The sequence below is a fragment of the Arachis ipaensis genome, chromosome B02, assembly GCF_000816755.2.
Source record: "Arachis ipaensis cultivar K30076 chromosome B02, Araip1.1, whole genome shotgun sequence".
Lineage (NCBI taxonomy): Eukaryota > Viridiplantae > Streptophyta > Magnoliopsida > Fabales > Fabaceae > Arachis > Arachis ipaensis.
The window spans coordinates 76,176,099-76,190,646 of NC_029786.2; the positions used below are offsets into that span (position 1 = coordinate 76,176,099).

The 14,548-nt window shown below is 35.0% G+C and overlaps 1 long non-coding RNA gene across 1 annotated transcript; it reads left to right on the top strand.

Annotated features, from left to right (window-relative positions):
- LOC110267828 lies at window positions 11,906–14,243 on the top strand. Its single transcript, XR_002355766.1, has 3 exons — window positions 11,906–12,478; window positions 12,673–13,028; window positions 13,157–14,243. It is a non-coding gene; the product is annotated as an uncharacterized LOC110267828 (long non-coding RNA).

The window sequence follows — 14,548 nt, forward strand, 5'->3', positions numbered from 1 at the left end:
AGTTGAACATCGGTGATTCGAGGCGAGGCGCGGTGAGACAAGGCGAGACTAGGCAATGCAATGGGCAAGGCAGACAAGCGGAGCAGAGCACCCGTGGACCGTGGACCCGTGGACGATGCAGACGGACGATGACCACCCAACGACGGACAAGGACGACGCCACAGAAGACGGCAGCAGAGTGCGACGGAGGAGAAACTCAATTTGGATCTTAGGAAACTAACTTAGGGCTGGTTAGGGTTTTTTAATTTGGGGACAAAATACAAAGGGTATTATTGGTATTTTAAAAAAATAGAAGAGATCTTAATTAATTATTTTAATCTAATTATAAGAATATTTGATTTTTTAATAGAATATTCTGTTATTTTAAATAGATTTGTGACGGTAGGGACTAAATTAAAAAAAATAACGTATAGAGACCCAATTGAAAAGAAAAAAAGTATAGGGATTTAATTGAAAATTTGGTGAAATTATAGGGACCTGCAGAATAATTAAACCTTTATATAAATATAAAAATAGTTATACTATACATATAAATTTTTTTGGCTTACAAGTCCTACAAGTTAGGCCAAGTCCAACAAAAAATACTCTCATCCAAAAGAGAGTGTTAAACACGCGCGTCAGTGAACCGTTTTCAAAGTGCGCTATTCACCATTATGAACGACTCTTCTTCTTCCTCAATCAAAACCGCAACCTTCAAGATTCAAGGCACATTCGAAATCAACCACAATTCTGAAGAAACTTTCAAACTCCTCGCCAAAAGTTGACGAAATCAACAAGAAAACATCCAAATCTCCATAAAAAAACACAAAAAAAAGAAGAAACATTATTCAAGGTATTGTTTCACTGATCTTCTAGGTTTTTCACTCATTTTTCTTTTTGATTTCGAAGGCAAAGCATTATATCGTTGTATTTCTCTTTTTGTTTCACTGTTCTTGGTTTAGATTTGATATTACTATTCTAATAAAACTGTTCAAGTTGTTTACGCTGTTTTACGTACTTCCAGTGAATGATTTAACGTGTGTTTTCATATGTTTTTGTGCATGTTTGCATGTTTTGAAGTGAGTTTGTATACATATAAACTCTGTATTGTATTTCAAGTGAAATCATTTTTGGGTGTATATGGCCGATTTTTTAGTGTATATGTCGAAATTCGAATGTGACTGGTGCTTCTAGTGGCATTTCGAACTTAAATATCATTCTAAACTCATATAATATCATGTAATCCAAAAAAACTAGAGGTGCATGAGACTGATATATATATTAAGAGTATTGAAGTGTAATTGGTGCTGTTGTACTTGTGCTTGACCTTGTAATGTCATTGTATGCATGTTTGGTTGAGTTGAATATCATTTTGAACTCATTTAATTTCGTGTAATCGAAAAAATAATAAATGTGTATAGGATTGGATTTGGGTGTATGAGGTTGGTATTTGGGTGTATGTGGCTGGTATTTTGGTGTATGTGTCTGTTACTTGCCTGGTATTTTTATCTATTGACAATATTTCTTATTCCTTACAGTAAAAATGACAACCAAGAGTCAAGGTGAAAAAAATACAATGTAAGCACATATATATATATATATATATATATATATATATATATAGAGAGAGAAATGTGCCATGCGACTATTGAGTGAAAAATTTGAAAAGATGAGCGAGGCAAAGAAGGCCATCGTTCGCGAATTAGGATTTGGTGGTCTCATGCACATCCCACCAATGAATGTACCATACAAACTGTTAAAGAAGTTGGCTAATTCCTTTAATTTGGACAAAAACAAACTGGACACAAGCCATGGTTCGTTTAAAGTTAAACCCAAAATAATAGGGGCTGCCCTTGGCCTCAATGCATCAGGTAACTGATTATAGAAAACCTCTATACTTGCATTCTCTGTAATCTATTCTTTGTAATATCTTATTCTGATCTCATGTAATCAAGCAATAAATTTAGGTGTATATGAGTGATATTTGGTGTATTTCAAGTGATTTGGAGTGTAAATTGTTTTCTTTTTTTTTATAGGAGATCTATTTTCCGATAAAGTGAAGTTTAAAGATCTTTCTGAGGAGAACAAAGTGATTTTTAGAAGGTTCCAAGGGAAGACATTAAAGAATCTGACTGATGAGATGATGAATATTGGTGTTGACAATGACCAAGATCGCTTGATGTTCAAGAGGATATTCATCCTCTATATTCAAATGGCGTTCTTGTTGCCAACTACAATAAATAAAGTATCTCATGTCCACCTAGCTCCAATTTTTTGGATAGACAACATAACGGAGGGCAACTGGGGCGCCCATGTGCTCAATTTCATCATCAAAGGCATAACCAATTACCATTTGAAAAAGAAAAAATCGATTGACGACTGCCTCTATGCTTTGATGATAGTCTATTTCCATATAACAAAACACGCAAACAAGAAGGGAGAAGCAATCCCTGGACTGCCCTGGGTTAGCCACTGGAATAGAGAGCTACTGGTTGCGAGAATCAGAGAGAGACTGATGGTCATATGGTAACTGAACAGAATACCTTCTCTAATTTGGGTGTATTTTATTTATGTAGATGGTGTAAACTAACGTTTCTACTATTTTAGGGCATCGTCAAGAAGGCGGAAGTGAAAAAGAAGTTGAAGGAAATGAAAGAAAAAGAAAAGAAAGAAAAAAATAAAAGGACAAAAAAGAAGAAGGCAAGTTCATCCGAGAGTGATTCATCGGAGAGTGAACTTGATTTTTCCTCTGAGTCTGAGTTTGAACAAGACTCAGAGGAAGCAACAAAAACAAGAAAACAACCTACCAGGACAGCTAAAAAGTAAGTAATATTTTTGGGTATATTTTTATATTTTTAGGGGTTTTTTTTTTAACGATTGTTTGCCCTCCAAAATAGTATCTAGAAAAGGGAAGTAGATTTTGGAGGATTCCACTTCAGAAAGTGAAAGTGAATCCGATGATGAGTAAGATTCTGAAATGATCATTGCATCACTTTCTTTTTTGTTTATTATCAAAATTTGATGTATTAACATAGTGTTTCTCGTTTAATTTCAGAAGTGAAGAACCGTCACCAATAAAAAAACAAAAATCAAAGAAAAAAATTCAGACTCCACCCAAAAAGTATGCACTGCTTTCGAGAGTATTTTATCATCAATTTTGTTGTGTTTGTCCGATTCATACTTGTTTTTATTTCCAGGACGCAGTCCAAAAAAAGAAAGCAGATTGTTGAGGATTCGTCTTCTGAAAAACAAATTCAATCCTATGATGTGTAAGATACTTTGTAAAGCTATCTTACCCTTTATCATCAAAATTATATTTGTTAACATATTCTTTTTCATGTACTGTCAGAACTGATATTAGAACTGAAGTAATAGAAGAATTCTTAAGAGAATAAAAAAAAAGAAGAAAACCAATGAAAAGGCTGCTGCACAGGGGTATGTTGAATTTGGGTGTATATTGCTTATTTTAAGGTGTTTTTGTTGCTGATAATTGTTTTTGGTTTCCCAGGATGAAGGGAGCTAGGCTCCCATCGATGGAAGGTCACTATGACTCATCCAAAATGTAAGATCCTTTATTTGATAGGATTTTGAGATCCTGATTTAATTAAATAGTATTTTTACTGAACTATGTTTATTTTATACTTAGAATGTCGGAGGTGAACTTAGAAAGCGAGAATGATCCATTGTTTCAAGCACAAACGGATCAAAGCAGCATAAACAAACCCTCGGATAGCATGTAATTTCTGTTTCTAATACCAGTTGCTTAATTCTTTTGTTACCATCTGCTTCTAATTCTGTATATATATATATTTTTTTAGAAAAAATCCCTTTAATGTTTTATTCAAGAAAAAAAAGGTAGGAAAAAAAAATCTGCAACTACGTAAGTTCTCAAAAAAATAGATCCTGTGTTTATTTTCATTGCTTCAGGTGTATTTTAACATTATTTGGGTGGATTTCAGGTTGGGTCTCGAAGAAGAATCAGTCAGTGACCCAGCTTAACAGAAGATGATCGTTGTTCGGATGGAGACACATTCACAATCTGAACTGCTTGATATGTGAGTTTTACAACTAAATTTCGACCTTCTAATAATGTATTTTAAGGGAGTTTCTTAACTTTTTATTTTTGTCTTGTTTAGAGTTCCGATTCAAGTATGCATGCCTCTGTCCCAGACAATATCAGCAAGCCCTGTGCCAATCTATTTAAGGGAGTTTCTTAACTTTTTATTTTTGTCTTGTTTAGAGTTCCGATTCAAGTATGCATGCCTCTGTCCCAGACAATATCAGCAAGCCCTGTGCCACCAATTGAACCATCCCCCCAAAGTCTCCGAGTGAGAAAATTAGTGAAGAAACAACTAAGTGGTGAGGAATAATATTCGGGTGTATTTGGTTATTATTTGGGTGTATCTCTTCAGAATTGAGCTATAATTGGTTTTTTTATAATTTGAATCCTTTTCTCTAACCCTGCAGCACTCCACAACCCCAGAAACCTGCTGAAAGCACACCCACAGTGCCACCAGCTCCATCTAAAATGTGAGTTCTACACAATATAACTTTCTTTCGATAACATTCGTCTATTCTTATTCTTATAATATCATATATGTTAACACACAGTAATCCACCCCCTGAAGCCACTGCTGCATTAATGATGATCACCAACACAGCATCCTATGTACCAAAACAATTTTTGGCGCTGTCATTCAGCCTCGACTTCACTGATTCAAGTCAAGAAGAAACGCTGACTCAAGAGGGGCAACCAGGATCTCAGAAAGGAAAAAGTCTTGAGACATCTATACTAATTGAAGAATTAGAGGAGCTGGTAGAGAAAATTGTAAACACTGGAGTTAAGGCAGCAATGGACTTTGCAGAGGGTAAAAGTCCCCCGCTCGAAAAGCAGCCAGCCGACCAAATTTTTGAAAAGTTTGAAACTCCTGCAAGGAGGAAGGAATTTTCGGTTGAGATGAAAGAGAAGTGCTACCTTTGGGCCACACATGTAAAGACATACGGAGATGGAACTACTAATGAGTATGAGCCAATGTGCACCCTCAATGCCCAACAACCATTGCTATTGTCAAAGATCCACTTTACGTATCTAAAAGCTAGTTCATATATCGAAGTTGAGGTAATATTAGAATAAGATTAATGATTTTATTATGACATGTGACTGCAATGTTGATTGATGTAACTAATTTGGGTTTTTTGTTCTTTTAGATTGTCACTGCTATGTGTCTGATTCTGAACAAACAAAATATTAAAAGATTTGAAGAAGAAATTTATTGTTTTCCCTCTAATATTATGGTAAGGTGTATTGAACTCAATTTTGGGTGTATTTATGTAATGTTTTGGGTGTATTAAATATTTCATATGGTGTTTCACAAAATGGTGTAGAACATGACTATTGGGAATCATAAGGGTGGCGAGTTCTTACAGCCAAAATAAAAAAGCCATTTATGATTGAGGATTACAAAATGTTCATCCCCTTTTGGACCTTAAAAAATTAGCATCCCATCCATATGTAAGTTTTCATTTCTAAAACTTCTTATCAGAATTCTTTGGTTATGTGACAATTAAACTAAAAGACTGTTCAATGTGGCCATACTTCAGATATTTGCACCTGTTTGCTTTGCGGAGCATTGGTGGATATGGGTGGCTGATGTAAGGAAGAAAAAATTTTGTATCCTTAACCCATTTCACAAAAAGTGTCCTTCTAAACCCAGAATGAAGCTTAATAATTTTGTTGTAACTTATTTCTGTTGTTGCATTTTAATATTTGGGTGTAGTTCTGTTCAAAATAAGGTGTACTATAGAATCCTTTGTGTGTAATCTTGTATTTAATTTAGTTTTTCTTATATTTTGCTTTGTTTTCTATTTTTAGGGGTATGTGATTTCCAGAATGAGAGTATACGCCGGCGGAGCACCTCTCAAGAAAGACGATCGTGAAATTGAACTACCATACATTAACATTTCAGGAAAAAAAATAAAGTATAAAATCTTTCTCTCGGAAAATTGTGTTTTTTCTTACTATCCTATTTTAATTTGCTAATTTATTTTTGGTTTTCAGCTATGATTGTGCTATTTATGTAATGAAATGATTTGAAATAATTGAGCCTTAAAACATTAAAAAGGGGAAATATGACTGGGACAATAGGACACAGGTAATTGTGTTTAAAACTCTATAACTCTCTATTACTTTACTAAATTAACAGAGTTCATTAAACGAATATTCTTTTAAATTGTAGGCGGAGGTGGACCACTTTCGAGTTGAATATGCTTCATGTATTCTGTTCCATGAAATGAATCGAGACAGAGATACAGGAATTAGAGAAAGTGAAGCAATAAGATTGTCCAAGCCATCTGCAGTGTTATTGAGTCCATATTGTCAAATAGAATCAGATGATATTGACAGTGATTAGTTTGAGTGGTGTATAGTCTTGGAATAGTTTGAACAATTTTTGTAAATTTTGTGATTATTTAATCCAATCTTATTATAAATTATTTTTGCATAAATAAACTGTCTGTGCTGTATTCAAAAGCTGTCAATTACAAGTTCAAAAAAAAAATGAAGCAAAACAACACAAAACGTGCTAATACACCCAATTACTTTAATAATACACTCAAATATAACCGGTATACACCAAAATTGAGTCCTCACATATTTCCATGGAAAAACCAACCAGGATGTATGGAAATTCAGATATTTGAATTGTTAACCTCTTTAGGATTTGATTGTATATGTATTGCAAATTTAAAACAAACAAATATAAACAAGACAATAATTACCAACACAAACAGCAGCATCTCAAAAATATAAAAAAAGAAAAATGTCAAAAATAATAGAATGCAAAAAATACACCCAAAAAATTTATACTTACACCTAAATAATGTCACTATACACCTAAAAACCTATTCACTGCTGCTGGATTTCTGAACTGATAATTCATAACATGTCCATGATATTGGCTGGAATTTGGTTGCACCACTGATGCGCCATAAAAAAGGTTCAACTGGAAAAAATAAATTCACATATTAGCAAAACTATTAACAAAAAAATTAAACTCAATTACCCCCTATTTAAAGAACATCATTTTTACCTCGCTTAGAGCGTTTGTTTTCTTTTTCTTTGAGGCATTTGCAATCTATTTGTCCAACTTTGAACCTAGTCTATTTTTGGGACGTCCTATTGTTCTCACCCTTGGTGGCTTTGAAGCTCGTTAACGGATTCCAAGTTGGCATCTTCGTGAGATAACGAACATGTCCTCTTCCTTTTGGCTTTCAGTTCTTCCATCTCAACAACGACGTTATCGTAGGCGCGGTGCAGAATGGCGGTGAGCTCCTCGGATTTTGATGCAAATTCGCATATATTTTGCGAAAGAAATACCAATTCATTAAACCTCTTGCTTCTTGGCACCAACAGTAGCTCATCGTGGCTACTCTTGATGTGTGTGTGTTTCCTCTTTACGTTCTTGCTCCATGGTTCCAATATGTATCTAGGTGACACTTCGGTTACTCATTCAAAGCTTAACACGCTTAGGGCGTGACGGCACAATATCCCTCTTGACTCGAATAATAAGTACTGGCATTTCACTTGGGCTGCTACCGAGTCATAGGAAACCGCAAAGTTGTTGAATGTTGAGCTAGAAACTTGTTCTCTAACTTCGTATACCAAATAGCCTAAAGCAGAGTTCGTTAATCTTGTGATACAATTCACCTTCCCTCTGAATTGTGCTTGGACTTCCCCGAACTTTTGGTGAGTGTACACATGTTGAAACTAGGCTTCTATGGAGGATTTTGTTGCACACGGTATGACGGTGTGAAAATCTGCAGCATCCGATTCTCTCTCTCTTTGCTCCCTGCTTCCAAAGCAATTATCGTATTGTTTGACGAATTGGCTAAGTGAGCTGTTTCGGGTAATGAACTTGTTAAAAAACGCATGCATGCTCTCGTTCCTTTGTGTGCTTCTCATCCGGCCTACAAGTGGTGATCCAGATAAATTGAAATCCATATATGACGGTCTTCGTAAAGCTCTGCAAAAAATACCTAAATTAGACTATAATACACGCAAAAACATGCAATTTACACCTCTGCTGCAGATTTTAAAAGACATTACCTGAAAGCCACTTGTTGTCCACAAGACCATACTTCAGCGGAAAATCATTCCAATTCCTATCAAATGATTCTTTGGTATGAGAGTTCTAAATAACATGGCTCATTTCTTGTTCGATTTCCAGATGTCCCTTATAGCCGTTTAATTTGCTTGGAATCTTCTTCATGATGTGCCAAATACACCAACGGTAAATTGTTGTGGGCATACAAGCCTCGATAGCCCTTTGCATCGATGCGCATTGATCGGCGAGAATCCCTTTCGGAGCCTTTCCTCCCATGCAACGAATCTAACATTCAAATAACCATTTGAATGATTGAATATCTTTGTTTTTCATCAAAGCGCATCCAGGAAGTGTTGACTGACTGTGGTTATTCACCCCGACAAAAGAACCACAAACCAGATTATACCTGAAACAGATTATGACAAAACAGAATTGAAATCATTAAATACACCCAAATAATGACCTTATACACCCAAAAACATTCAATATACACCTCTGCAGCAGATTCATAAAACAACATTAATTCAGCATTATAAACCAGAATAACATATTACCTGTTTGTACTGTAGGTGGTGTCGAATGAAATAACATCTTCGAAATACTCACAGGCAACCCTGCTCCTTGCATCCGCCCAAAAAGCAAGCTTAATCGACTGATCGTCCTCGAGTTCGAGCTCGAAAGAGAAATTCTGATTCTTCTCTTTCATTCTTAATAAGTATTTACCGAATTCTTTTGCATTATCTAGTTTCAAAACATTCCACACTTCTCTCGTGATGTAATTTCTCACGTCTTTTTCGATAAAATTTAACTCGCAGTGACCCCGGGCTGCTACCACAAATGATTGGTAAGTTTTGCCTGGTCTGATACCGGCTTCCTCGTTATTCTCTATTGTACGACACACGGACATGCTTAGTTCCCTGTGCTGTTTGAGCATCTCTGCTTGATTTGGATAGCAGGGATGTGAATGATGCAACACATCCAAACACTAATATCCTTCAATATGTGTATATAAATTCTTGCAGTACAATTTAAACTACCTAAGGGATTTGTCTTCTCGGTTGGAGATATTTTCGATTTCCATTTTTCCTCTGGGTTATATGTAATCAATTGATTCTTAATTTTGTTTCCCTTCTTATTTGTGCTCCGAACTCTTGTAGAAAAACTTGCAGCCTTCGAATAATCCTTGTAGAATTTTGCAACATCTTCAAGGGTGTTTGATGAACGGATTTTTGCTAGTAAAGAATTCACAATAAATTCCCGTTGTAAGTATAGTTTCTAAACCAACAATATTCCTTTCATACAAAAATTTGGTTGTCACTAAAACAAACCCAATAAAATTAAACCGAAGTATTTAAACCTCGGGTCATCTCTCAAGGAATTGCAGGGAGGTGTAGTTATTATTGGTTATGGAAAATTATCTTTTTGAGTTTTTGAATAAGGAACAAGAAAATAAAATTGCAAGAATTAAACTAGTAGCTAATAAAGCTCTTGGCAAGGTATGAGAATTAGAAGTCCTATCTTAGCTATCCTTATCAATTGTGATGAGAATTGTCCATTGCTACCACTTAGTTAACCTCTAATTATGAAGGGAAGTCAAGTGGATGAATCAATTTGATTCCTCAAGTCCTAGTCAACTCCTAAGGAAAGACTAGCTTTAGAGGGATCCAAATCAACTAGCAACTTTCAATTATCAATCAACAAGGGAGTTTGACAACTCAATAGTGTCCAATTACTCAACCCAAGCCAAAAGGGGAAAAACCTACTCTAAAATCCAACCAAGCATTTTATCAAACACTTGGTTGGCACAACATAAAAACATAGACTAGCAAGGAATATTAAATCCAAACAACCAATTGCAAGCATCAATGATAATAATAAAGCAAGAAACAATAAATATGAAATACCTCAAATTGCATTAATAAGAAATTGAATCTAACATGAAGGGTTCATAAATTAAATTGGGAAAATCAATAAACCAAAAAGAAGAATAGATAAACTAAGGTTCTAGAACTAATAAGAGTAGACGAAAACTAAATTAAAGTAAAGTAGAAAGCTGAAATTAAGAAAAGCTAAACCTAAAACCCTAAAGCCTAGAGAGAGGAGAGAGCCTCTCTCCAGAAAACTACATCTAAAAATCTAAAATTATGTGAATGAAAGTTGTGTGAATGAATGAATGTGATTCCTCCACTCTACAGCCTCTAATCTGTGTTTTTCGGGCTTGGAACTGGGCCAAAAGGAGCCCAGAAATCGCTCCCAGCACTTTTTGCAAATTCTGCACGTGGCGCATGTCATGCGTACGTGTCGCTTGGCAAAATTCCTTGTCATGTGTACGCGTCAGTCACGCGTACGCATCGCTGTGCAAATATCCAATTCACGCGCACGCGTCAGGTACGCGCGTGCGTCGTTTCTCGCTGGACAGCTCCTTGATTTCTTGTGTTCCTTCCATTTTTGTAAGCTTCCTTTCCATCCTCTAAGCCATTCCTGCCCTATAAATCCTAAAAACACTTAACACACATATCAAGGCATCGAATGGTAATAAGAGAGGATTAAAGTTAGCAAATTTAGGGCAAAAGAAGCTTGTTTTCAATCATAGCACAAAATTAGGAAGGAAAATGTAAAACATGCGAATTATATGAATAAGTATGAGTTTAGTGGATAAAATATACTCAATTAAGTACAAAATGTGCCACGAAATAGTGGTGCATCAGTGTTAAAAGTTATCCCAACCTTGGAAACAAACTGCTCATCAACACCACAGAGGGGCTGCAAAATACACCCAAAATATACCATATTAAAACAAGAATAAACTATAGAATGCAAATACAACTATAAAGCCATCATAAAAAATAAAAAAAATTAGATTCTTGAAACATCATTAAACAGAAGCTAAAACAATTCAACTAAAAGAATAAGACGATTCACCCTTAGTCAAATGAAAAGTCATAAATTGTAAATACACCCAAACTTTTCTCAAATACACCCAAATATTTTTCATTTACACCCAAAAGTTTGATATAAAATGCAAAAAATTCATTTGAACTAGTACATTAGATTCAATTCAAACAACGAATAATGAACAACAAATTTTACAAACAAAGTTCACACATTATTCAGCTACATAATCTTAAACTACTAACTGGATTCAAATTCAAATTCAATTATTAACTGGAATTAAACCACACCTCAAGAACTTCATTGGATTCAAATTCAAAATCCACTTCGCTCTGATTCAGCTAACAATCTGAAGTTGAATCATCCATTATCTTTAAAATGATTTCAGAGCTTAATTTCAGAAACAACGGAAAACGGGAAAAACGAAGAAAGAGAACACAGAGAGAAACTTACATAAACGGCAAAGAAGAAGGCAGAGAGAAACGCACAAAAGAGATTGAAGTGAGAAGGCAAGAAAACGCAGAAGAAATTTGAAAAGGGAAACAAAATCCTTTCAGAAAAGGAAGTTATATATTCGCGCGTTGATTGATTGAAAAATCTGTTAAAAAGGCGTGTGAAACATATGTGCCGTAAAAGGCGCATTTTAGGGGTAAGAAATTTTCAGAACTTATAAAATTTGTTTAGTAAAAAAGCTTGTATATAAAAATTAATTGATATAAAAAGAAGAGATTTATGTGCTAAATATTTATTTAAAAGATTCAAGTAAATTTGCCTCTTTTTTATTTACTTAAGTAAAAAAAAACTGTAAACAGTATCTATATAACAATGGTATAGAGGAGGAATTATATCCGAAGTGGTATTTTGTGGATTTTTAGAGTTTTCTTTTAATTCAAAAAATGTCTTTTCAAGGGTCCCGTAACATAACTCAGCTTCTTTCTCTTCTCTTTCTTCGTCAGCTTCCTTTTCTTCTCTTTCTTCCTTTATGGTGTCCCTTCCTTCTCTTCTTTCTCTCTCTCCCTTTGAAACCCTATTCATCTCCTCGAGCTTCACTAAATTGAGCTTCTTCCTCCCTTCTTTCCCTTCCTTCGGATAACTCTTGCCACCTCTGCCATCGTTCGCCTGCTCTCTTTCTTGTTCTCTTTCCTTCGTTCTTGCCCTATTCCCTTCTCTCTCTTTCTTTTGCAAACCCTCATTCTGATGGAGATCTCATTCTGATTCTACTTCTTTTTATTTCTCTGGAATTTTAACGCATCTTCTGTACTATGAATCATGAAACGGTCTCTGGGGATTAGGATGGAAATCTGTGGAGTTGCAGAGAGGCGCTGAGGAGGAACAATCGATTGTTGTGATGAGATCCAACAACAGATCTCATTGGAAGAACCTTTTTTATTTTCTATTCCATCAGATCCGGTTTCCTTGTGTCTGCGGAATGGAGCTGTATGGGCGATCTAGCGAGGGTTCCCGATCTGATCAATGGCCGGAGTGGATCGAAATTTGACTCAAAGGTGTAATATTATGTAAGATTTGATATAATGCTCTAGCTGCTCTATTTTTTTCATTTTTTGTTCATAAAATAAAATATGAAAATCGTTTCCCTTTTTTCCCAATGTTTGTGATTTTTTGCGATTGTAATTTGTCTTATAGGAGAATGTGGGGGTGTTGTGAAGTGTGTGTGATCCTGATTTTGAAAAATACAGAGGCTGTGTGACAAATGGGATTGGGTGCTGCAGAGGAATTTTATCCCCAAAGACCTAGTGAGGCTGATTGTATCTACTATTTGAGGACTAGATTCTGTGGCTATGGTTCCCGCTGCTGTTTCAACCATCCCCATGACCGGGCCGAGGTAAAATTTATAATTTGTTTGATTTTTAAGTTTGTGGAGGGTTTTTTGTTGTGTTATTTTTGTGCTTGATGTGATCATCAGTTTTTCTTAGTGTAGAAAATGAAGAACCTTTTCATTTTCTATTCCATCATATCCGGTTTCATTGTATCCGCCCAATGGATCGGTACTGCCGATTGAGCGAGGGTTCTTGGTCTGATCCAGCGAGTGTTGAGGTTATTGAATCAAATGTCTTTTTGTTTGATGGGGTTTCCTTTGAATCACTATTCTTTTTAATTAATTGAAATATGAGATTCATATATTCATAGTGGTCTAATGATTCCGTGATATGTGAATGTTTCAGGCTGTTGGTGCTGTTGCTAGGGCTAGAGGATGGGAGTACCTGGAGCCAATTGGTCAGCCTTTGTGCCAGGTGCTTAATATGGTTCTGGTTATACTTTTGATATGTGTTGATATTTCCTTTGATAATTGATTCATGTGATTCCTTGTTTTATATATGAAAGGATGTGTTATGTGGTAATCTATAATTCTATTGTATGTGTGTAGTTTTGAATAATCTTGAATTTTTATTTTGACTCATATTTGTAGTTTGAGATTCTTTTTGTGTGTTGATTACTAGGTTTACTTGATCCAGATTCCTAAATAGGTAAAATATATCAATTCCATTTGTTCCTTTAAAATGATGTGGTTATCACTTACACTTCTAACCTGGTTGACAAATTCTGGCCCGGGATCTCAACCGGTGTCCCCCTGATGTACGGATTTTCTCTATCCCTGCTTCTGAATTTTTTATCTTTTTTATTTGGGATTTTTAGTTGCATTTTCTTTTCCCAGGGTTTGAGCTGCTTTATTTTATAAAAGTTAAATTATATTAAGACTAATAATTGTCAGTTGTATCCAGATTCCATTGAATGGGTTTTGTTTCTGATGGTAGTTGCTAATTCATTTAGTTCTATTTTGTGTTTGAATTCTATACGTTGTCAACTTTTTATTTTTCTAATAAGTTGATGTTGTGCTTTATAAACTGATAGAGTGATAGAATCATAAATTCTCTTTGCAAAACTCATTAAATTTTTTGTGGAAGGTTTTTCGTTAAGCACAAAGCTGTTGAGTGATGTTTGTTGTTTTATAATGCTTCAGGTGTTTTTGTCTCTTTCATTTGATGAAGATCTTGGGATGTCTAAGAAGAAAGATGAAAGAGAAGTACACATAAATTGATCGCTAAGACAAAAGAGAAGGTAATTTTTATTTATAAATCACTTATTATATAATATGTTTGTGTATTTGTATTACAGGGAGTCACCGTTGATTCTTGGATTGATAGGGTGTGAAATTTTTTTTTAATTATTTGTTTTTTAAAATGGAAAAAAAACTGTTTTTCTTGAAATACTATTAGTTATTAAAAAATTTCAATTTTGAGACACTTAGATGTGTTTTTCTTGAAATGCTTATCTGTTGCTTTACTTGAACTTTCCGATGTGTCCCTTGCCAGCAGTCGGGCTTCTGTAGAGGTTGCAAATTCCGTTGAACTTCATTGTGAGCCTTTGAGGTCTCTCTATTCTGTTGGAAGGTGAATTTAACTTCAGAATCCCTCTATCAGTTTCTTTATTTCTGAACATTTTATCTTTTTTATTTGGGATTTTAAGTTGTGTTTCCTTTGCCGAGGATTTGAGTTGTTTTGCATGTTTGTTTTTAATCAAGGTAAAGGATCTTCTAGGCTGGCTTGACCTTCCGG